General features: G+C 38.0%; 1 protein-coding gene across 1 annotated transcript in view; it reads left to right on the top strand.

Annotated features, from left to right (window-relative positions):
* Window positions 1–24246, top strand: part of STPG1 (sperm tail PG-rich repeat containing 1) — a 651489-nt gene that overhangs the window by 565471 nt on the left and 61772 nt on the right. The window lies entirely within an intron of this gene.

Here is a 24246-nt window from a genome sequence, read left to right as displayed (position 1 = left end):
GGGATTGCATGATCCATGCATTCCTGAAGGTGTTCATAGAATGCGTTTATAAAGGATTCTGCAGTCTGGGCCGTATTCTCCACAGGCCCGGGGGCTTTGAAGGATTCCACCTCAGTTTTGAGGAGTGTGAAATTTGCTTTAGAGAAGTTTTTCACTGTGGTTTTCTGGGCAGGGGGTGGGGTCGGGATGTGAATATCCAGTGAAATTAGTTTATGGTCTGATCTTACCAGTGAGGGTTACACTTCTGGTCTGGAGCATAGAGTCCCCATGTTGGTGATAATCAGGTCCAGTATGTTTCCCCTCTTGTGGGAGTGGTAACAAGTTGTTCCATAGCATTTGAGTTTATAAATTCTAGGAACCTTTGGGCTAGGGTGTTGGAGCTAGAGTAATGCTCCCAGTCTATGTTTGGGTTGCTGAAGTCGCCCAATATAATAGTGTTTGGAGAGACCTTCATATTTTCCAGTGTTCTCAGGAAGGCTGATTGGGGTTCCTGGGTTTGGGAGGGTGGTCTGTAGCAGGCTATAAACTGGAAGGCAGTTTTACCCACTGTTAGTTGCACATGGATAGTCTCTGATGCTTCGTGCTGTGCCACCAACCTGGAGGTGTGAGTATCTTTGACGAATATTGATACTCCTCCTCCTTTTGTGGTTCGGTCCAAGTTATGGGGCCGAAAAGCATGGTATGAGGTATAACCTGGTAGTGCTGGGGTGCTCTCGAGAGCCTTGAACCAGGTTTCTGTTACTGCACAGATATCAATGTTCTCCATGCTAAGGAGAGTTTCGAGTGCGCGCATCTTGAGGTTTAGACTTCTGGCGTTGAGTAGCATTACTCTTAGTTTCTTATCCCTTGTGATACCTATGGGTTTGTCTTTTGAGCCTTGCCTAAAAAAGGCACTATGGGGGTAGCAAGAGCCTTTGCCAATATCCGAAAGCCCAGGGGTGACAGGTGCAAGCCGTCCCTAGCAAAGCATCGTGGCTTGTCGAGCATGTCATCCCAGGCTGACAGGCATTGGATCCCCTTTGAATGACACCAATACTTAAGCCAATTGTTGAAATTGATCATCTTATCTTCATATTGTGGCATCATTTTTGGTGAGGGTAAGATGCTACTCAAGGTCAGGGTCATACTGGCCTGGGCTACATGCTCAGAGAGCTCCTCTATGATTCTTTTCATGTAGTCCAGGGAGGTACGTCTCAGGTCATTCACACCAGCATGGACAATGACTGAGTCATATTTGTACTTGCCTTGGAGTGACCTGAGTACTTGTGTTATGTGGCAGATCCTAGCGCCTGACAGGCAGCTCACCGTGACCTTCTCCTTGTTCAGCCTGGTGAGCGGGACGTCAGTGTGCCTGACGATAGAGTCACCTATTACAAGTGTATCAGGTGTGCTGTTTAGTCTTAAAGGCTGTGACTGTTCGGCACACTGGCTTTGTGAGCTATGTGTTGCACATGTTTTGTTTTGGGGTAGCGGTTGCTTGGGTGTCTGCTTTGGAGGTCTCTGCTGCTTAGGCAGATTTTTATTTAGAGCCTCTGAGTATGTTTTTGTGTGTTTATGTGTTTGGTTTGCTGTCGTGGTAGGTCTGTGTGAGACTGGAATTGTAGTGAGTGTGGTTTCCTTCTCCTCCTGACTGGTTACGCCAGTACTGAGTTGAGAGAGCTTAGCCTCCAGTTTGGCTATATGGTTGCATCTCTCACATGTGTTGGGATTTGTTGGGAGGAGGAGAGGGTTGTCTGTGTACATGAGGCAGTAGTAACATTGCCTCAAGATTCCCAGATTCACCAGCTGGACCAGAGAGGAGATTGACAACTGACCTTTGGACATGGTAGAATAGTATTGGGAATTGCTTTATAATTGAAAAAAGGGCCAATGGGGAACAAGGTACTCAAGGGGAGTTTGTGAGGGTGTAGTGCTTTTAATTTTTTAGTGCTGACTTAGTGAGCAAGTGCCAGGTAACTTAAATGCAATGTGTTACAGGTAAAAATGACAAACAGTAACTTTCTTTCAAGTGAAACAAGGAAATAAGTACAGTAAGCAATGCAGACATCACTAGGGATCCACAGAAGCACTGAAAAGCCGCATTTTAGGTGGAATTAGCGATTCAGGGAAATAACAAGCAAACAAACAACAAGCATACAAACAAAGCTAGAGTTAGCAGGCCTGGATCTAGTCTATGCTACAGCAAACAAGGTGTACCAATTTCAGTAAGAAACAGTTCAAATATGCAGGCACTATAAGCCTTTAACCAGAAATACCCAGCTCAGAAGGGCAGAGTCCAGCCTCTCCTCCCACAAGAATGCAGACCACGAACCTTCTTAATGTAAAATAACTGGCCTGAAGCCCAAGTGCTTAAACCAGAACTAATACACTTTTAGAATAACAGACACTGAGCCCTCAATCAGCAGTTCCCAACTTAGAAGGATATAAGCTACCTGTCCTGCCACCACAGTGCAGGCCACAAACCTTCCTAATGTAAAACAACTGGTCTGAAGCCCAAGTGCTTAATCCAAAAGACTTAGAATGATAGCTACACTTTAATCAAGTTACTACCAAGCAGTAATAAATACAATTGAATACTTTAAAGAATGCCTGGATTAGTGCTCAAGTTATACATACAAAGCTAGATTCAGCAGGCCTGGATCTAGTCTATGCTACAGCAAACAAGGTGTACCAATTTCATTAAGAAGCAGTTCAAATATGCAGGCACTATAAGCCTTTAACCAGAAATTCCCAGCTCAGAAGGGCAGAGTCCAGCCTCTCCTCCCACAAGAGTGCAGACCACAAACCCTCTTAATGTATAATAACTGGTCTAAAGCCCAAGTGCTTAAACTAAAAGGCTTAGAATGAGTTACACCAAGCAGTAATAAATACAATTGAGTACTTTTAAGATGACACAAAAGCAAAATAAAGTAGGAAGAAACACAAATACAGTAAAAGCAGATACATTTTTTTTTTTTTTAGTGGAAAGAGAGAAAGGAGTAGCAGAAACTAAGCTGATTGGCCTTCTCAAATGTTCTCCCTGTACTGGGTAGAATGAGGTAATGACACTAGACTGGGAGGAGGGTCCCAGATCAAATTTACACTAGGGGTGGGCAACTGCCGAGTTTTCAGGTGAGACAATATGACTGAATTTCCAAAAACTTGAAGCTTTAGAATGGAGGTTGTGGTACAGTGAGGATCGGGAAATTTACCATTTTCCTCAATGGAGTGCGATTCTCCTCACTGTAGAAAATACACTTCCAGGACCCAGATATCTACCAAGGATTAAACAACGGATTTCCTGACTCTTTATTTGTTTGTTTGTTTATTTATGTATTCTTATTTATTTCAAAAAGTGTTCTGGTTTAATAACGGAAAAGTTCTACTAGGGATCTAAAATTTTTTTGTCATTTTACTCGGCTTGAAGATTACTCTGAGTTTTTATTATCAATGTAGTGTGATTTCAGAGGTGGTATACATAATTTGGAAGAGGGCGTGTGGGGGAGGAAGAGGGCTTGCAAAAACATAAAAAAAGATTGATTTTTGTGTGTTTTTGTTTTTTTTTTTTTTTTACCCAAGAAGACTGAATGCTGTAATTAAATCATAGGGTGCTTCAACAAAGTATTAGTTTAAGGGTGTGCACACTTGTGCAACCAGCTTATTGTACATTTTTTATTTATATTTTCCCCCAACAGATTTGTTGGCTTTTCAATTGAATTGTACAGGTTAAAAAGTTTTGAAATGATTTATTGTGGTCTCATTTTTTATATCACAAAAACCTGGCATTTTAACAGGGGTATGTACACTTTTTATATCCACTTTTATATATATATATATATATATATATATATATATATATATATATATATGTATACACATGCAGACACATACATGCATGCACACATATCTATATCTATGTCTATATCTATATTTATAGATAAATAGTCTGCAGATGATTGCCACTGTTGATGTGACACCTTGATCCCATGAGCTAAAATGGGAAAAGGGGCTATCTATCTATCTATCTATCTATCTATCTATCTATCTATCTATCTATCTATCTATCTATCTATCTCTCTCTGTATATATATATATATATATGTGTGTGTGTGTGTGTGTATGTGTGTGTGTATATATATATATATATATATATATATATATATATATATATATATACATACACACACACACACACACACACACACACACACACACACACACACACATACATATATATATATATATATATATATATATATATATATATATGTAAAATCTGCGTATATGTGTATGTATTTCTATATATATTTATTTATTGATTCCGAATGGTCGAACCACATTCACATTGATCCATAAAGGATAGAAAAGAAATGCTACACCCTCTGCTAATCCTGGTGTACTGTGTATAATGCTCATATACTAGGTTGGACCGACTAAGGACCCTGGTAACTACTGCACTGTCAGCCTTATGAATTTTATCTGCAAAGCCATGGAGACAATCATTAGCTGGTTCATGAGTCACAGCATCAAAATTTTGAAAAGTCTCAACCTGCAACAATTTGGCTTTGTAAAAGGAAAGTCATGGCTGCTAAATCTTGTAAACTTCTTTTAGAAGGCCACATACAAGTGGTGGGCAGTTGCCATGCTGTCTTTGTTGCCTGCCTTGATTTGGCCAAGGCATTTGACACAATGCCACATTATGGAGTCATAAATAAGCTATGGCATTAAACACAGATTCCTGTGCAGTAAGATGGATAGCAAATCGTCCCAAGGACTGACCACATATTGTCATAGCTGCTGATGCCTCCTTAGTCAGACAGAAGATGACCAGTGATGTTCTTCATGCTGGATCACTGCTGCAGTAGCCTAAGCTATACAGGTTATATCCTGCATAGGATATAAAAACAGGACAGCTTCCAAAGCTTTAGGGTACCTTCTACATGCTCAAATTGTTAGTCATCTCAAGCTGAGCTGACTAAAAAGACAGGTTTGGGTGCCAAGCCCTTCATAGCTTTCCTGCTATCGAGGAATACACCCTTCTGAGGCTTTTGAGGAATGATGATCAGCTTGTGCTGTTCATTGGTAGGGCAGATAAGGTACTTTTGGGAAATAAAATCCTATTTTTAAAAAAATGTTTGTTTCTTAACACTTTCATGCACAGGAAATGTATTTTAAAGCTAGGACCTTGTGTTTGACTGTCATGAGAGTGTATTGTGCTTTTAAGTGGGATCGCTCTTTGTTCTTGTCATTTTATAAGTTGTTTAGAGTACTTAACAAGCAATGTTCATCATACTGATCGCTACCACAGTAGCCTTAGCTATATGGGGTTATATCCTCCCAAGGATATAACAGCAAGTCAGCTTCCATAGCTTTTGGGCACCTTCCACATGTCCAAACTGTCAGGCAGCTTAAGCTGAGCTGACTAAAAGACAAGTTTAGGAGTGAACCCCTTCAGAGTTTTACTGCTGCCGAAGAGTACATTCCTCGGAGGTTTTCAAACATCGGTGGGCAGCTTTTGCTTTCCTTTGCTGTGCAGATTTGGGGCAAAAACTTCTATTTCCTTAATTTTATTTAAGTTTTATTACTTTCCTGTTCAGGAACATTGTTTTAAAGCTGAGTGTGTTGTGTTTTAACAGACTGTCTTAAGACTTTAAAGTACATTTAAACACAGAGATAATTTTTTCTGTCAGTTTATAAGTAGTGCAAAGTAACTGAAAACATTTTCTGTGTTAGGAATAGTGTCTATTTCAGTTTTATGCAGCCGGCATAATGTTTAAAAGTGCTTTTTACTTTGTTTTTCTGCTAAAAAAGTGACCTTTGTTGACTGGGAGTGTTTACTGGCAATTGCTATTTGTCTTTCCCGGGAAAAAGGCACTATTTTCATCTTGACCATGGAACAAATTTCCAGTCCCATGGTTGGTCCTTCTGACAGCTACAAAAAGAAATCAAACAGACTTTGCCACCACAGCAGGCAATTTGCCTCTTCTGCAGGTGGGTGACTGACCTGTGGCCCTTTGCTATATTTCAGACCACTCATCTTTTACTCTGACACCCTCTAATGTAGCACCTACAGCCAGTATGGACCAGGGAATAGCCACATCCACTGCAGCTGTTGGGGTCCTCTCAGTCAGTGAGGAAGAGCCCCTATTGTTAATCCTGGGAAACAGAACAGGGAGGTTTTCCCTGTTATGTCAGAATGCTGCGCCCATCCCTGGTGCAACTGCTGCTGCTATTAGTAACATGGTTGGCCCAAAGAAACAAAAAACTAAACTTATATCTACTTCTCAATCTTCTTTAGATAAGAGTAGTTTACTAGGTCTGGCTCAGGGTTTGAGTCTGGCTATTGATTCTTCTTGTAAAGTAGTTTCTGGTAAAAAGAAAGAGGAATTCTTCCTTTCTTGAATAGATTCAAGATTCTGACTCTTAACAGGAAGCTGCAGGGATGTGTACAGTTTTTTTTCCCTCAAATTTCTGACTTTCGACTCAGAAGAGAGCTCATCTTCTAATTCTCCCTGTAGGGGGGGGTTTCTTTCTCTGAGACTGTTGCTAGAATGTGCTGGTGTTTTCAGCGGGAGAACACTGAGGTTTTTCAGTCCCTCAGAAAATATTATGAGTTGTTATAGAAGGATTTTCCAGAACCTGCAACCATTCCTCCTGTTCTTTGTGCTTTAGAGGATGTGTGTGTTACTGTCGGCCATTTTCCTGATAGCCAGCTACCCCTAAAAGGTAGATAGGATGTATAAAGTTCCTCAGCCTTTTAAATTTGTATACACTATTTCCAAACCTGACCCAGTAGCTATTGCTTTAGTTGATCCCACTGCTACTAAACACTCAGGTAATTCCAATTTTACTCTCTCTGATAAGGGTGGGAAATGTGTTTATAAGTATGGGGAAAAAGTGTATACAACTATGATTTTCAGAATTTTTAATTGTTAGGCTCATATGCTAAAGTGTATTCTGACAAATTGTGAAAGTATGAGGAATGTTTTACCTGCAGTTTCTTGTTGTGAGGATAAATCCATTTTAAATAACTTAGTTTCTTCTACTGCACAGATCACTTCTCATTGTTTACAGTGTGTGTATGACTCTGTTTATACCTCTTCCAAGGTTATGGCCACTGGTACTGTTTTGAGGAGGTTTGAATGGCTGCCTTCTTAGGACCTCCTAGATGACGCTAAAAATGAGATTTTAAATTCTCCCTTGGATATAGACTTGGTGTTTCACCCCTCTGCTGCAGAAGTGCTGAAAATGTGTGATGAAAGGGGCAAGCTAATCCAGAGTATCTGTAAACTTTTTTGGCCTCTCCTTTCCAAATTTTCCAAGGATTTTATATCTCCATATCCAATTTTTTCATAAAACTGAATAAACAGTCTGAACAAAATACTTCTATATCTCACAACTAATTGCCAGAGCTGTCTCTTCTAAAACCAAGGACGCCATTGTTCTTTAGTACTTTATCCTGGTCAGACCAATCATAGAATATAATAGACCTTTGCATGTATTTCAAGAAATGCAGAGTTTCCTAACAAAAGCAATCTCCGACCTACACATTTTTAACTTCCACTCCTGAGGGAGGATCTGTACCTTGCCATGCCCTCAGGGATCCTGGAATATTTATTCCTATACTCCTGAGGGAGGATCTGTTTCTTACTTTCCATGCCCTCAGGGATCCTGGAATATTTATTCCTATACTCCCAAGGGAGGATCTGTGCCTTACTTGCCATGCCCTCAGGGATCCTGGAATATTTACTCCTATACTCCCAAGGGAGGATCTGTCCTGGAGGATCTCTTGCTTACTTGCAATGCCCTCAGGGATCCTGGAATATTTATTCCTATACTCCTGAGGGAGGATCTGTGCCTTACTTGCCATGCCCTCAGGGATCCTGGAATATTTATTCCTATACTCCCAAGGGAGGATCTGTGGCTTACTTGCCATACCCTCAGGGATCCTGGAATATTTATTCCTATACTCCTAAGTGAGGATCTATGCTTTACTTGCAATGCCCTCAGGGATCCTGGAATATTTATTCCTATACTCCTGAGGGAGGATCTGTGCCTTACTTGCCATACCCTCAGGGATCCTGGAATATTTATTCTTATACTCCCGAGGGAGGATCTGTGCCTTACTTGCCATACCCTCAGGGATCCTGGAATATTTATTCCTATACTCCTAAGTGAGGATCTGTGCTTTACTTGCAATGCCCTCAGGGATCCTGGAATATTTATTCCTATACTCCCGAGGGAGGATCTGTGCCTTACTTGCCATACCCTCAGGGATCCTGGAATATTTATTCCTATACTCCCGAGGGAGGATCTGTGCCTTACTTGCCATACCCTCAGGGATCCGGATATCTTTGACCTTATTTTTCCTCAGTAAGTCAAATAGTGCAGTGTACACTAAAACGAGACCTCTCAACCTACATGAGTAAATAAATAAAACTACATATGATCCAGCACCTCCCTCTCTTGAATATACTCTCCCTTCAAGGTCATCCTTCAAACATAGCTTATACAACTAGATGGGCACCCTTAAATTTACTTTCAGGCCTTGCTTTCCTTGAAAGGGATGGGAGAGCTTGAGGGTGGTAATTGGCATGGTGCACATGACCTCTATTCAATTTGCCTTGTATATATTCCATGATCCTATGATATGTAACCACTTAACTTTTTATGCCAAGAGAGTGGTGCCCTGATTTCATGATAGAGGAATGAATATATATATATATATATATATATATATATATATATATATATATATATATATATATATATATAGATATATATATTTAGCTTATAGCAATTTGAACTGTGCAGATGTTTTGGCTGCAATTTAGTGTGGAGGGATGTGCAGTTAATTCATATCACATTTGTATCAGAAGTAAGCAGGTCTGAGATTCTGTAACATGCTTGGTGTTTATACCTTGTCCATAATGCTTTATATTTGATGTTTAAAACATAGGAGTTAAAAATAGACATATTATTGGATGTATGCCTGTTAGCTATGTGTGTTATGAGGGTTTATCATCTGTAGAGCTTGTGTTGTTTTTAATTTATTACAGCTTCCACAGAGCATGCTTGGTTAAAGTCATCTTACATTTGGTTTTAAGCAGCTTTATTTACGTTAACCAGTGTAATTCACAAAGCATCATAGAGTATAGATGACATAGTGAGAGATAAGAGGCTAGCTCATCATTAAGCAAGAATAGAACACCACCTAAAACTGAACTTTGTGGTACCACAGTTTTAAAGATACCATGATTAGAACAATTGCTTTCCATGAGAACATTGAATGTCCATTTGGATAAGTGGTGATGGAATTATGTTAAAAGTCCATCAAACCCTTCAAATTTAAGTAGAGATTCCACATGATAACTTTGATTTCTTGCTGGGATGTGGCCTCCTTTTAGTAGAGACCTGAAAAGAAAATTTCCAGAACAAATAATATATGCTATGATGCAACAATAGTTTTCATGAAGAAACTTGACCTGTAAAACAAAAACAAAGAGGAATTCAGATGTCAGTAAAAGAAGGAACAACAAAGACATTCAGCAAAATATAGTCATCAACATGGTGGGAGACATGACTGAATAGAAACATGGCAATATAGATAGAGTAAGAAAACAGCACACTGACAACAAAAATCATTGTTTATTTCCATACTTGGACTAGTAAAAGTTAGAAGTTAGTCTTGTAACTACTGCAGAATCTGTGCTGGACATGACTGAGGAAGCCATACATGTTAAGTTGATATAAGAACTGTTCACATATTTTCTCAAAGATTTTTGCAACAAGACAGCCAGCACGTAAAACTCTACTGCCAATCATTAGCGGACCGGAGTTTCGCTGTGGCGACCCCTAACCGGGAAAAAGCCGAAAGACACAAACAAACAAACAAAGGCTGAATATAGGTGTTGTAGGGTCGTGTTGAGGTTACTTTAATGTCAAAAACAATCACATGAACTTTATAAACATCTGCCAGTGGGGAAAAAAAACAAATTGTAACTTCTGTTTTATTAAGACTAAATGATAACCCATGTACACACACACACACACACACACACACACACACACACACACACACACACACACACACACACACACACACACACACAAAAAACCATGTACAGCAATTGCAAAAAATATATCAAGCATGCTAATGCAAACAGCTACAGAACTCAACATCTGAAAAATAATGGATTTCTAGATTGAAAAGTTCAATGAACAGTGAATTAAATGATATCCTATTCAAAGGAAAATACCTTGGATGTCAAAAACATGTATATTTTTATTTTGCTTTTGTATTATGTGAATGTTAATGCATCATGATCACTGCGAGTGATTTGTATATTTTAGTATTTTTTTACCCCGCAAAGTGGCCATCAAAGGGCCTGCCATATGAACATGATCTTGTGTTACTGTTTTATTTTCTTGTTATCAGAATCTACTTCAAATCCCTTTCATAGGAATCATACTTCACATAAGGAAGTGATGTTTTTCCCTCTGATTGGCATTGAATGGCAGTAGTGTGAGTCACAGGCATTCTACACAACTTAGAACATGCCTGTGAACATTTTTCTCTGAATGACCTGTCGTGTGTTTCTTGCAGAGCTTCTTTTGAATTATTCACATTAGTTATACTGATGCAACAAGCAAAAATAGCTGTATTGCAGGCTTTTGTAAGGATGTCAGTTTGAAGTCTTTCAAGTACTGGCAGACACTCTGTGATGCTCTTCTGTGGCCCGAGCATTTGTGAATGTCAGCTATTACTTCAAAGTTCTTGTAAGGACGGGACATGCAAACTAATTTGTGCTATATTTGCAAGTGACTGAAATAGAATTCCTCAAGCTGCACGTGCTCAAACCACAAGACAAAGGACCTTGCTTTTATACAGAAAATAATTGCTGGCGTGATTTCTAAGTGTGCACCGAGAGTGATTCCTGTTTTGGGAGATTTCTCCCTTTTCCATGTTTGTACATGCATATAATTGGTCAGGGGGAATGTTGGGGCCTTCCCCTTTCTGCAAAAAATGCTTTCAGTTGGAAATGCTGCTGTTTTGACATTTTGAGCATTTCAGTTTGGAGTATTAGTTTCTCTCCCTCTTGTAGTTCTTTGCTTTTGTAGATCTCCCAGTTCTGCTGTTTTCCAGTGGTTGCAATGAGAAGAGTGAATGTTGTAGAAATAGAAATTTGCTACATTTGCTTAAACATATTTTACTTTTATAATTATTGTCATGTTATCTGCTCCCTTAAATATAGCACTTTATTTATTTATTGGTATTTATTTACCGGGAAAGTTTGACTTGGCAGAAGCCCATTTTTAGCAGAGGCTCAGGGAGAAAAGCTACAAATTATTACAAAACATTTAAAGAACAATAATTTTACAATCCTCAAAATTTAAACAAAAACATCTGCAGCTTAACTAATTAACAAATTAGACATAATATAAAAACATTGGTTAAGAATCGATACAAGGTATATAACAGTCATTTAATATTTAGAGAAATTTTAGACAGCATGTAGAGAAATTAAAGGTACGTTAATCTAACTAGAAATTTTAATATGAAGTGAGGGAACAGGCTTATGGTATATTTAGAGAGAAAGTCAGTGAAGAGAAATTGATAGTAGTATGGACATGAAGAAGAGAGAGTTTATCACATACCTCTCAGCTGTACAGATTTTTGCAGCATGTCCAGATTTTTGCATCATATTTTCGGTCTGTTCTTCATAAAAATGGTGTTTTTTTAACAAATCATTGAGAAGATGTAAGGATTAAAGTCAATAAATAATGGCAATCATTTGCGTTTCATACTTTATAGCCTTCGGAAAATGTATGGTAACACAAATCCTGTTATTCTAGCAACTTTCTAAGTTTATAAGAGCAATATTTAACGTGTCCCTATTTTTGGGCTTTTGTCCCTCTATTTTGTCAGGCTTTGTCCAGATTTCTTGCAGTAAGTGGTTGAGAGGTATGGAGAGTAAGGAGGTTTTAGATATGATGAAAAGCTACTTACTCACATTTGGGTATATAGTTTATCCTGGTTTTGAGGAAGACCAGAGCCAGATTTTAGCTACAAAGTCTTTCAGAGTAGTTTTGAAAGATGAGAGAGAGAGAGAGAGAGAGAGAGACTGTTGACCTGATGGACACATGTAAGTAGTTCCAGGCCTTAGCAATCTTGTACGAGTGCAGACAATGCCCAGCAAATTTGCTAGGTTTGTAGACAGGCAGGAGTTTTTGATCTCTGGATCACAATGACCAGCTGGCAACATAGCTGTGTAGAATGTTTTTTAGTGCTGGACAGGCAGATGGATGCTGGATAATTTTATAGGTGGTAGAAAGCTGTGTAAATATTAGCTTATGTGGCAATTCTAACAAATTTAGGCTTTTCAGCGCTATGTAGTGGTGGGTTTTGAAAGTGGTATGTGTTGCAAATTTAGCAGCTTTGTTACAGCATCATTCCAGTTTTGATTTTTATAAAACCTGGAGGTTGGTAAGGATGGGACCACCACAAAGAAGAGTGGGGAGGAGATAAGTAGTGGCAAGTGTAGTTTTAGTTGCATCGATGAGAAAGTTTTTGGCTCTGTAAAGCATCCCTAGTTTTTGATGAGTTTTTCTTATGCAATTTTGTATATGCATATCAAATGTAAGATTATCATCCTGTATCACTCCTAATAATTTGATATGGGAAGTAACTTCAATGGTTGTATTATCAAGAGAGAGGACTTTAAATTTTTTTTAATGAGAGAGGGATTTGGGGAAAAACAGTAGTTTGGTCTTTTATGGATTGAGTATGAGTTGTGTGTTACAAAGCCATGTTTCAGTGGCTGTTAAAGCTTCCTGAGTAAATTTCTGGAGGTGTACCATGTTGTCAGATGTACAAATTAGAGTGCGGTCATCTGCATATTGTATTAGAGTAGCCTGTTGTGTGGAAGTATAGAGGGTGTTGGTGAAAATGTTAAAGAGGAGGAGACCAAGGATAGAGCCTTGTTGTACACCAGTGGTGATTGGAAGGTAAGGCGAGAGCATGGAGTGCCATTTTACTGACTGATACCTATTGGACAGGTAGCTTTTGAACCACAGAAAGGTGGGCTGAGAGAGACCTAGTGAGGACATTTGAAGTACTTACCTTTAATTTCAAACTGTTTGTTTGGACTGCGTTGGTTTGGACATGTGCTAAGGAGGGATGCTGGGTATATTGGGAAAAGGATGCTAAGGATGGAGCTGCCAGGTAAGAGAAAAAGAGGAAGGCCTAAGATGAGGTTTATGGATGTGGTGAGAGAGGACATGCAGGCGGTTGGTGTGAAAGAGCATGATGACAGGAAGAAATGGAAACAGAAGATCCGCTGTGGCGACCCCTAACGGGAACAGCCGAAAGAAGATGATGATGACCTTTCATTTCAAACTGTGTCAAAGGCTTTAGACAAGTCAAGAAATAAGGAAGAGACTATTTTGCTGTTATCTCTAGCTTTACTGACAGTATCTATATAGGTTAGAGGGGCAATGCTAGTACTATGGGAAGGATGGAAGCCATGGTGTGTAGGGTTAGGCATTCTTCCTGCAGGAGATAGTTGAGCAATTGTTTTGGATACGTTTTTCAAGTATTTTGTTGCGGGGAGATAAGATTGCTATAGGTCTAAAGTTATTAATGTCTGTTGAATTTCCTCCTTTGTGCAGAGGGATAATGTGTGACTTTTTACAGAGAGTGGGAATGTGGGATTCCTAGACTGACCTATTTATAAGGATTGAGACAGGATAGGCAACACTGTTGGCTGCTCTTTTTAGGTACTTGCTCGGTAGGTCATCAGCTGAAGAAGATCATGGTTTAAGTTTGTGTAAGAGTTAGGATGTGGGCACAAGTTTGAAGGTGAAAGTGGATGTGGTGCCATGTGGCTGTTTGGCAGGGTTGGGATTAGATGCCGAGGAATCCTTGGTTAGAGAAGCTATAATATCTATAAAATAGGAGTTGAACTGTATTGCAATTTCAAGTGGTGAGTTATCGGGAGAGGGGTTTGGGTTGAATTTTTGGCTGGGATATAAGATTTCTTTAATAGATGTCCAAAACTTTTTTAGGGTTGTATTTACTATTGTTCTGGAAATTATTATAGTATAGTTTTTGTCTTCATTTATTAGCTTTTTAGTACGATTGCGAAGCATTCTGAAGTTTTCAAGATACTGGAGTGTTTTATATTTTTGCAATTCTTTACAATCTTTTTCTCTATCCTGCATTAGCATTCAACTGTTTTTGGATAGCTAAATTGCATTATTTTTTTCAGTGACTTCCTTTTAGAAGGTGCAAAGCTATTTAGGATATTTAGAAAAGTTTAACTGAATTCAGTTACAGCATTGACTAATGGGAGGATTTTTAGTAAGTTCCAGTTAATAGATAGTGTAGTAATGAACACTTCTGGGTTAAACTTGGAAAGATTATGTGTTGTTTTATAAACATGCTGTTTAACTGCATTTGTGAGATGTCTAGTCATATAGATTGGGAGATGATCACTGAGAGAGTCTGACATTGTACCTCTGATAGAGTACTTGCGCTAGGCCTTGATACTAGGATCCAGTCCGCTAGAGAATTTGATTTCTTGCTGTAATGTGTGGGGCCATTAATTAGTTGTGTGAAACCATATAAGTTCATGCTAAATATGGGGGAGTTATAGGTTTTGTCCAAACAATTGACATTCACATCATCCAGTAGTATTTTTTTATTTGTGAAAATGTTATGGATATCCAGTGTAGGATATCTTCCAGTACATCTGTATTGTCACCAGGAGGGATGTAAAGGACAGTAATACATATTTATTTATGATTGCTTATTTTAAGGAAAACAATAAGAAGCTCTGCTGAGATGAATTTTGGTATTGGTTCACTGTAAGGGGAAACTGGTAAGTTGTTCTTCTTTTGGCTTTTCCCGGTTAGAGGTTGCCACAGCGGAACTCCAGTTTGCTAATGATTGGTAGTAGATTTTTTACGGGTGCTGAGGTGCCAGCTCAATGCCCAACCTTCAGCGAAGGCATGCCCATTCTACACATGTCTTTTGAATGCCATTCGACCACAGGGGAGGACATGCAGACTCCACACAAAAGGCGCTCCAGCCGAGAATCGAAAGGGAAACTCGTAAGTGCTGGAAAATATTAAAGCAATACCATCACCTTTCCTTTTTATACAGTCATTCCAGATGCTATTATAGCCAGGATGTATAACTTTAGAGTCATTTACGCTGGTTTTAAGCCAAGTTTCAGTTACAATGAGACAAACAGGCTTATGTTGGGTAATCTAGGCATGTAGTTCAGCAGATCTTTTTCTTATACTTTTAACATTTATTGCAGCAAAAATTAGATCACCAGCGTTGGGGATTGGCTGTTGTTGGGTTACAGAAGTGTGTGGGAGAGAATTATCTTTCTGTTCATTGTGATAGGTGGTGCCAGGTTTACAGTGTATATCTCATCCTAGAAGGATTTTAGTATATTAGGAATTATACATATTTGTTTTTTTGGAGAGGATTCCTGCACTTAATTTTGTTTTGGTTTGGGTTGAAGTGCAGTTAGTCTATATTTGGAATAAAGGTGAAGTCTATATTTGGAATAAAGGTGATAGGCAATATTAAATAGGTTTGGTGCAATGTGTGGAGTGCGTGAAGAGGAAGTATGGATAGGGGGTTATGACAGAGTTGGAGAGATGTTGCGATATGTTATTGAGTCATGGTAGGATGAAAGATGGCACAGTAGGAGAATATGGATCTATATTATCTGATTGAAGAATCTCTTCTTTGAACACATAATATTGACATGTATACAGTAAATGCTGTAAACCGTGAATGGCCATGTCCTTGAATTTTTTCCTCAGGGAAAATTTAATTTGGCTGTAAAATAAATCACAAACTTTAAAACAATAATTAAGTGGGGGGCTTCACCCCACACACACCCCTATGTGGGGGGGGCTGTGCCCCCCACACACCACCTAACTAAATATACCAACTCCGAGATCACTCTACATTGAAGAAAAGGGCAATTTCCGATAATGGCCAACTGAGGAAAACATTTTTAGACATGGTCGTTTGTGGTTTACAGCATTCATTGTATATGTGTCGATTACTATGTGTTCAAAGAAGAGATTCTTTGATCACATAATATAGACCTGAGAATATATATATATATATATATATATATATATATATAATATATTACAATAAAAACCCAGCTGACCACCAAACCTTACCTTTAAACAACTTAGGAATGCAACAAAGAAACTTATATTCCTTGATAAAAGAAATTATTATTGGAAATTCCAACATACCCAATGCCAAAACCCTCACAAATTCTAGACAAGTATCAATAAACCGCTACATCCAGGTAACTCTAAAACACCCACTCCTTCTAACCTCACTCAGAGCACACCTAACCAAATCGCTGATACTTTCAACAAATTTTTCTCAGACACTGTCACCTCTCTTGCTTCAACTCTATCTCCACAGTCCACGCCAACACCTTATTGCCTCAACAAAAATCCCCCCTCTTTCAAACTGCAACCAGTTTCAACTGATCTTATCTTTACTCTTCTTACAAAACTCAAACCTTGTACCCGTTCAGCTGACCTCCTCCCAGCTGAATACCTACAAATTGCTGCCAAAGTAATTGCCCTTCCTGTCTCCATCTTAGTTAATCGAACCATAACTGAAGGCTTTATTCCAACCTTCTGGAAAGTCTCTCATATCATTCCTCTTCACAAGGGCAGTAACTCTTTTGAGCTCCCTAACTTTCGTCCCATAGCCTTACTTTCTCCTTTAGCTAAAATCTTGGAAAGATGTATACATCATCAACTACTTGACCATCTTCTCAAAAACAACCTACTAGCAGACTGCCAACATGGTTTTAGACCCTATCACAGCACTACTACAGCACTCTTGTCATTCACAGACCATATTAATAAAAATCGGAACAACAACCTGCTGTCATCAGCACTATTCTTAGACCTCTCTAAGGCCTTTGATATGGTCAACCATTCCCTCTTACTAAACATCCTCAAATCATTTGCCTTGGACAGTCAAGCTATCCAGTGGTTTAAATCCTACTTAGAAAATAGACAACAAGCAGTTCTTTGGGATAATCAAATATCATCTCTTCTTCCCATCACAATTGGAGTGCCACAAGGCTCAATACTGGGACCTCTCCTCTTTTCTATTTTTATTAACAAACTAAATATGTCCCTTCCTCAATCCATATGTATACAATATGCCGATGACTCAACTCTGATATGTTCAGCATCTTCCCCAATTACACTCCAGACCACCACTCAACAAGTCTTCGCAGCAGCTGAACACTGGTTCTATCAGCATGACCTCTTACTAAATTCCAAAAAGACTAAATTATTACTTTTTACACCATCACAGAAATCTTTGACCTTTACCTTCGATATAATGTCAAACAATGGCACAATAATATCCCCTGACTCAACTACCAAACTTTTAGGTGTCACAATAGACCATAATCTCAACTTCGATGCCCATATTAACTTAACCATCAAGTCAGTCAATAGAAAACTTGGATCTCTCTACAGGTTCAAACCCTTCCTAGCTACCTCAACCAAATGTACTTTAGCTCAAACACACCTGCTCTCTACCCTTCTTTATGCCTCACCTATTTTTACAAACTTATCAAAATCTAATTTCAATAAACTAGCAGTATCTTATAATAATATTACAAGATTTGCCACAGGAGTCCCTTTTAGAACCCATCATTGCTCTAATCTTAAACAACTAGGCTGGCTGGAACTACAAAATTAAATACGACTACAGCAACTTACCATCACCCACAAAATCTTCTATCAACCTTCTAATACCACAATACTTAGTACCCTTATTACTCCTTATAAAAATCTATCGTCCCTGCGCTCTGCTACAAAGCTACTAGCAGCACCCTATAAATCCAGCAACAAAGCTGGAGACTGTTTGTTCTCCAACTGTATTGGATCTATCTGGAACAAACTTCCAGGTGACCTCACTGCTATTACTTCTCTACCCACTTTCAAGAAGCAGCTAAAAACTCTGCTTAAGTCTCAATGGCTCTGTCCTTGTACAAACCCTGACTAAACTATTATTCCCTCTACCCTTTTCACCCCCTCAAACCTTTTTCTAGGTTAGTATAGTATTTGTGTTTGAACCTTCAAGAAGCAGCTAAAACCTGTGCTTAATTCTCATTATCTCTGTCCTTTACAAACCCTGACTAAAACTTTCTATTTTCTCAACCTTTATATTCACCCTTAAATAATAAAAAAATATATATATATATATATATATATATATATATATATATATTCTTGCTTGCTTATTTTCAGTATTGTAAAGTATTTTTGCTAGTAATACTTATGAACCAGTTTTTTTCTCTGTAACACCTATTTTTGTATAATATTTCTTATTTGAATGTATAACAACACTTGATTTTACTAACCCATTTTTATTGTGGAGCTTTTCTCCCCGGGCCTCTACTGAAAATGGACATGTATCCAGCTAGACTAGCCCGGTCAACAAATGTAATATAAAATAAAAATAAAAATATTATAGACTCCTATAGTTATGGATCAAAAATGGGACACCATTCTTTCTTCAGTTTGTTTTACATTTTCTTTTCTTTTTTTTTACTGAAGTACAAATGTCTTCCTGCATTACGTTTTTCTCTCTTTAGGTGTTGTACTGCTACGCTCCTGACTTGTTACATTCATCAAAACCATAATCCTTCAGCATGGCACATTAGTAGTTATTTTCCATCAGATGGATCAGCAGTGTGTACTGATGCCGTTTCTTTTCCTGTGTACAATAAAGGGAGTTGAGAAAGTTCCACCAGTCTGTGCAGGTGTTTTCTTAAGAACAGCTGCTGACATCAGCAAGACTGAGTACCACCAATGTATGATGGTGTGCAGCACCTGACACTAAAAAAAAAGAAAAATTCCATGTGTCTAGGGTATATCATGCAGTTGGAGGCAAAGTCCTCTGCCATAGCACACAAGAAGTTAAGCTTAAAAAAAGCTGGTGAGATTTCCCTTACTTTGATGCAAGACAAGGAAATTAAAGTCATCTAAAGTACTGGCTGGTTTATGGTAACCAAGCCATAGTGGAACTACTGTAAGAAGAAAAGAATCTAAGAGTTGAGCTAAACTGCAGATGATAGAGGCTTCTCTTCAAAGCTATATAGAATTAAATCAAGTTTTATGAAGGCTACTGCCAACAGATAAAAATAGGCAAGTGCAGTTCGTAGGTTCTTACTAAGCCTACGGCCAAATTAGACCATCAAGAAGTTTAGCCATATTACTGAATACTGGTGAGACACTAATAGTGCCTCCTCCCCATTAAGTAGACTTTCTCCACCTATTCCTTGTGAAAACTTGTGATCTTCCATCTTGTTATCCAGACTGGTTTAAGATATTGCCATGGAACTAGGACACACATATAGAAAGTTCACTCTGGGGGTCACTCCAGTGGCTGTACTTGATAGAGGCACTGAGAACTAACGTTGGGCGGCACGATGCCAGGGCACTTCTAAAGGCTAGGCTTTAAAGGCTCCAGGGCCATTAGCCTAGTACACATCTATGAACCTAAGTACTCTGCTTGATAGGTAGCTGCAGCCAATTCCACAAATGTGGATATGTTAGGTAAGGTATATGTTGCACCATGTGGCATTGTTGATGTTATAGTGAATATTTAGGTCTCTAGAATGAGTATTTGCTTTACCATGTGTTCTGTTTAAGACAAAAAGGAGGAGAACTTTCTTCCCCAGACAAACCAGTCAGAGTCACACAATTAGCAAGTGGGATTTGAGGGAAACAAATCCAGGACTACAGGGTAAAGTTCATTAGCAATTCACAGCCTTAACCCTGTGAACTAAACTGTCATCTTAAACTTTTACGTTGCGTTATTTGTTTACAAGCTTATTTGTATTACTATTGCTTAGCCTAAGTCATTGAACCTCAAAGCTACTAAATTAAGTACAAAATCCCCTGGGAAAGAATGCAATTGTTTTTCCTAGAAAGCTGAATTGGTCAGAGGTTCATAGGTTTATAGGTCTATACTAGGCTGACAACCACCAGTCTTTACAAGCCTAGCTTTGCAACACAACATAATTTTGTTCCTGACTTCCTTGGATGCCTATATGGTGGGATATGTTAGTAAAGAGGTAGCTAGGGGTTATGAGGAGGGTATGTTAGTTGGGGATTAATTTACTTACTATTGACCTCAGTCCATCAGAGACATGGGGGTCAGACCACAGGTGAATTTGCAATTTTTTACCCAATGATCAGAGTTTTTTTTTTATTATTATATTTTAAATATGATCAGGGCTGAACTCTGTTTCACATAGATGGGGAGCTTATTCCGTAGCAAAGGGATCCTTTGAAGAAACACATATTGGTCTCCCCAGCACGTACTTTTTACATTACTGGCAAAGTTCAGTCCTTGGATCTAGAGTTTCTAGTGCTGTTTGTTTTGTGGATGTGCAAGAAATCAATCAGAGCTGCATCTGAGGATGCCTAATATGCTAGGCATAAATCACCTCTAAACTGTAGGAGACTGAGTACAGAGATAGGACCTTAAGGCGATCTGTGTAGGACAGGGTATTCTTACTCTGGATTCTCCTGGTGAGGAACCTTTGACAGTGTTCCAGCTGTTGTAAGTACCTAGTTAAGTACATGCCAAAGGTGGCATTGTACTTAATGATTGGTCTGATAAGGGCTGAGTAGAGTGGTACTATAATGTCCTCAGACCTGGATCCCAACCCTTGCTTATGATTTTTTCTGATGTAGAATGATTATCTTAGTATCTTGGCTACATGTTGGTTGAAGGAAAGATTACTGTCTACATATATTCCCAGATCCCTAACTATCAGGCCAACTATTAGGGGTGTTTTATTGATGGAGCACTAAGCTTGGGTGGATGATTTCTCAAAGGGCACCGTAATGCATGTCTTCAGGTTCATTGTTTTAACATCAACCATTTGTTTGTGTTAGACCATCTTTTAGTATGTTGGTCTCACAAGGGGAATCTATAATAGTTTACAGTTTACAGTCATCTGCGAACTTGGTGAGCATGAGGCCTTTGACATTGTCCTTGATACACTGAGAAGTAGATGCCAAAGAGGAGCGGACCCAGCATGTAGCTCTGGGGTATGCCACTAGTGATGGTCTCTGTTGATAGTTGGGGGGATATGATAGAGGGAACGTCACATGGGGTAGTGGGGGAATAGCAGTGAAGTTATAGCTAATGTTATCAGCCAGAAGATTCGCAATGTTAGCCTTGACAGTGAAGGTTGTGCCATTTACCACCTGCTCTGCACATTGTTGATTATTACCTTTAAGGTTCCTGACATAACTGGAGAAGGCCTTGTGATTGTCCTTAGCCTAGGAGGCTATCCTGATGTCATAATTAGCCTTGTTGGACATTATTAGCTCTCTTAGATTCTTGTTTAGTTGAATCAGAGAGCTTCTGTCTCTATGAGAGTTGCTGTTTCTGATTTTGATCATGACTTTTTTTGTTTTGTTATATACCCTGTTAAAGGAAGGATTCCACCAGTGGAGATTGTTAGATCAGGGCTTACTTCTTGTAGGTATGACAGCTGTAATGCAGCCCTTTACATGTTTATACGAGGTTTCTGTAAATAATTCTGCATAAATAGCTGTGTTCATTGAGTTTGGAGGAGCCATGAATTTTCACAAACTGCCATTTAATAGGATGTAGTTTGCTTTAGAATAGTTCTCAACTGTTACAGGTTTAGTTGGGCTTTTTGGGTCAATTTTTATTTCAAGGGAGACAGCTTTTTTTTCTCAAAATTTTTTTATTTTTCAAATACATTTGAAAGAATTCCATAGTATTTATACATAACATCTTAAATAACTATGTACACTATTTACATTAGCCTGACACTATAACAGATCTTAATGTATACAGTTAATTTATAAGTATGTCCAATCCATTATCAGAGTGTCTGATCAATTATTGTATAGTGTCAATCAACGATAAGACTTTTCCCCAAAGGTTGTTGATAAGTGGCTTTGGATAAATTCTTAGTTCTTTAATTTTAATTTCCAATAATGCTGTGGTCTTCAGTAGGTTATAAAAGTCTTCCAAAGTTGGTATTGTGTTTGTATTCCATCTTTTTGTCATACACTTCCTTGAAATTGCAAGTATAGTCCATACTAGATATATGTTTGACCTATTCAAATGATGACCTTGGTTCACATTTAATAATACAAGAGCTTTAGTTAAATAAAATGATTCATTAAATAAAGCTTGTAGAAAGTTAGTAATACCATTCCAAAATGGCTTAATTTTAACACAATCAAAGAAAATGTGGTTCCAATCTGCATTGTGTACTTGCTCACATCTCCAACATATTCCTTTTATGGAATAACTAATTTTACTGATTCTTTCTGGGATTAAGAATGCTCTGTGCAAGCATTTCCAATTAAAAATTTTCCAGTATTGTGTAAAGGATGTATATTTTATCGATAAGATATTTGTTTTAATATCTTAAGTTAACTGTATTGATTGTTCTTTTGTTATATATTTTTCCAATATGACGTTTTGGGTGTTGTTTTATAGTTTATCAATATTTTGTAAAATTTTGAAATACTGTTTCCTATGTCAAAGTCATTCTGTCTGCTTTCATATATGTAATTCGTAAATTTAGGTATTTCTTTAAATGAAGAGTTGTTAATTATTCTACTGAAATTTTGCAAATATGACAGAATACACTGTAAAGTTAGCCAGTCCTGTTGTGAAATTTTGTATGTTGTTTTTATTACTTACATATCTAAAACTTTTAGTTCTTTGATACATTGGAGCCAACAAACAAATCCAATATGTTCACAGGAATTAATAATTTCGCTATATATTTTATGTGGAAAGTTCTTTGTGACTATAAAAGGTGTTAAAAGATCAAACCAGATTTTTAAATCTATATTTGCATTAATAATTTTCCTAAATGAGTCAATGTAATAATTAATCATATTTGTTTTAGTGGGTTTAGTTATGTTATATTGCATACTAATACATAATACGTGCCATGGCAAATTGTTTTTATCTATTATTTGAAATTTTAGTAATTTTTTCCAATTTGCAGAGTAATTTGGACTTATCCAATCCGAGATTTCTTTTTATATATTGATGCTTTTATATATGTTTCTATATCAGCAAAGTTTAATCCTCCCTGTTTCCATGGTCTGATATGATGTATTAAAGCTATTCTGTTTCTTTTGGGAAACCATAAAATTTTTATTAGGCATGAATTTATTTCTTTAAGTATATTCCTTTCTGGTAACAGTTGTATTGCCAAGGCTATATATAGGATCTTGGGCAGTAAAACCATTTTTATTAACTGTAGTCTATCTTCAAATGTTAATATTATTCTGTTCCATTTTTCCACAGAGATTTTAATTGTATTGATGATATTATTGTAGTTTTTGAGACCAATTCATTATTATCCTTGCATAACTCAATTATTAGATATTTTAAGGTAGATTCTCATTTCCCTATGATGTGATCCCCCTTAGTCTGCAGTTCTTTTCTTTTAATTTAAAAATAAAACTTTTGATTTTGATTTATTGAAATGGAGTCCTGAAGTCATGTGAAATTTGTCAATTAATATATCTAATTATTCTAATGTCTCTTTTGTATTAGACAATGTTAGTAATATGTCATCAGTAGGGTGGCCGTGGTGGTGCAGCAGTTAGCATTGCCACCTCACAGCAAGAGGTTCTCTGGTTTGATCCTCAGCTGGGGTGCCTTCTGTGTGGAGTCTGCATGTCCTCCCTGTGGTCATGTGGGTTTCCTCTGGGTGCTCCAGTTTCCTCCTACATCCCAAAGACATGCTTTAGGTGGACTGGACACTCTAAATTGGCCCTAGGCATGAGTCCGTGCATGTGTGTGCCTTCTGTGGAAGAGTGGGTGCCGTGCTGGCAACTCGACACCGTAAAACTCCACTGCCAATCATGAGCAGACAGGTGATCTACTGTAGCGACCCCTAACTGGGAAAAGCCGAAAAGAAGAAGAAGTAATATGTCATTAGCAAATAACATTACTTTAGAATTGTATGGCTCATAAACATCTATTCCTTTGATTTTTATATTGTTACAAATTGAATCTGCCAATATTTCAATAGCCAGAGCAAACAGAACTGGTGACATGGGACATCCTTGTTTAGTGCCTTTTGTTATATGTATAGATTCAGAGGTAAAAGGACCTAACTTGACATATGCTAAATTATATATATATATATATATATATAT

Source organism: Protopterus annectens, chromosome 1.part1, assembly GCF_019279795.1.
Source record: "Protopterus annectens isolate FY-2018-M chromosome 1.part1, PAN1.0, whole genome shotgun sequence".
Classification (NCBI taxonomy): Eukaryota; Metazoa; Chordata; order Ceratodontiformes; family Protopteridae; genus Protopterus; species Protopterus annectens.
This window is presented reverse-complemented; position numbering and strand designations above follow the sequence as displayed.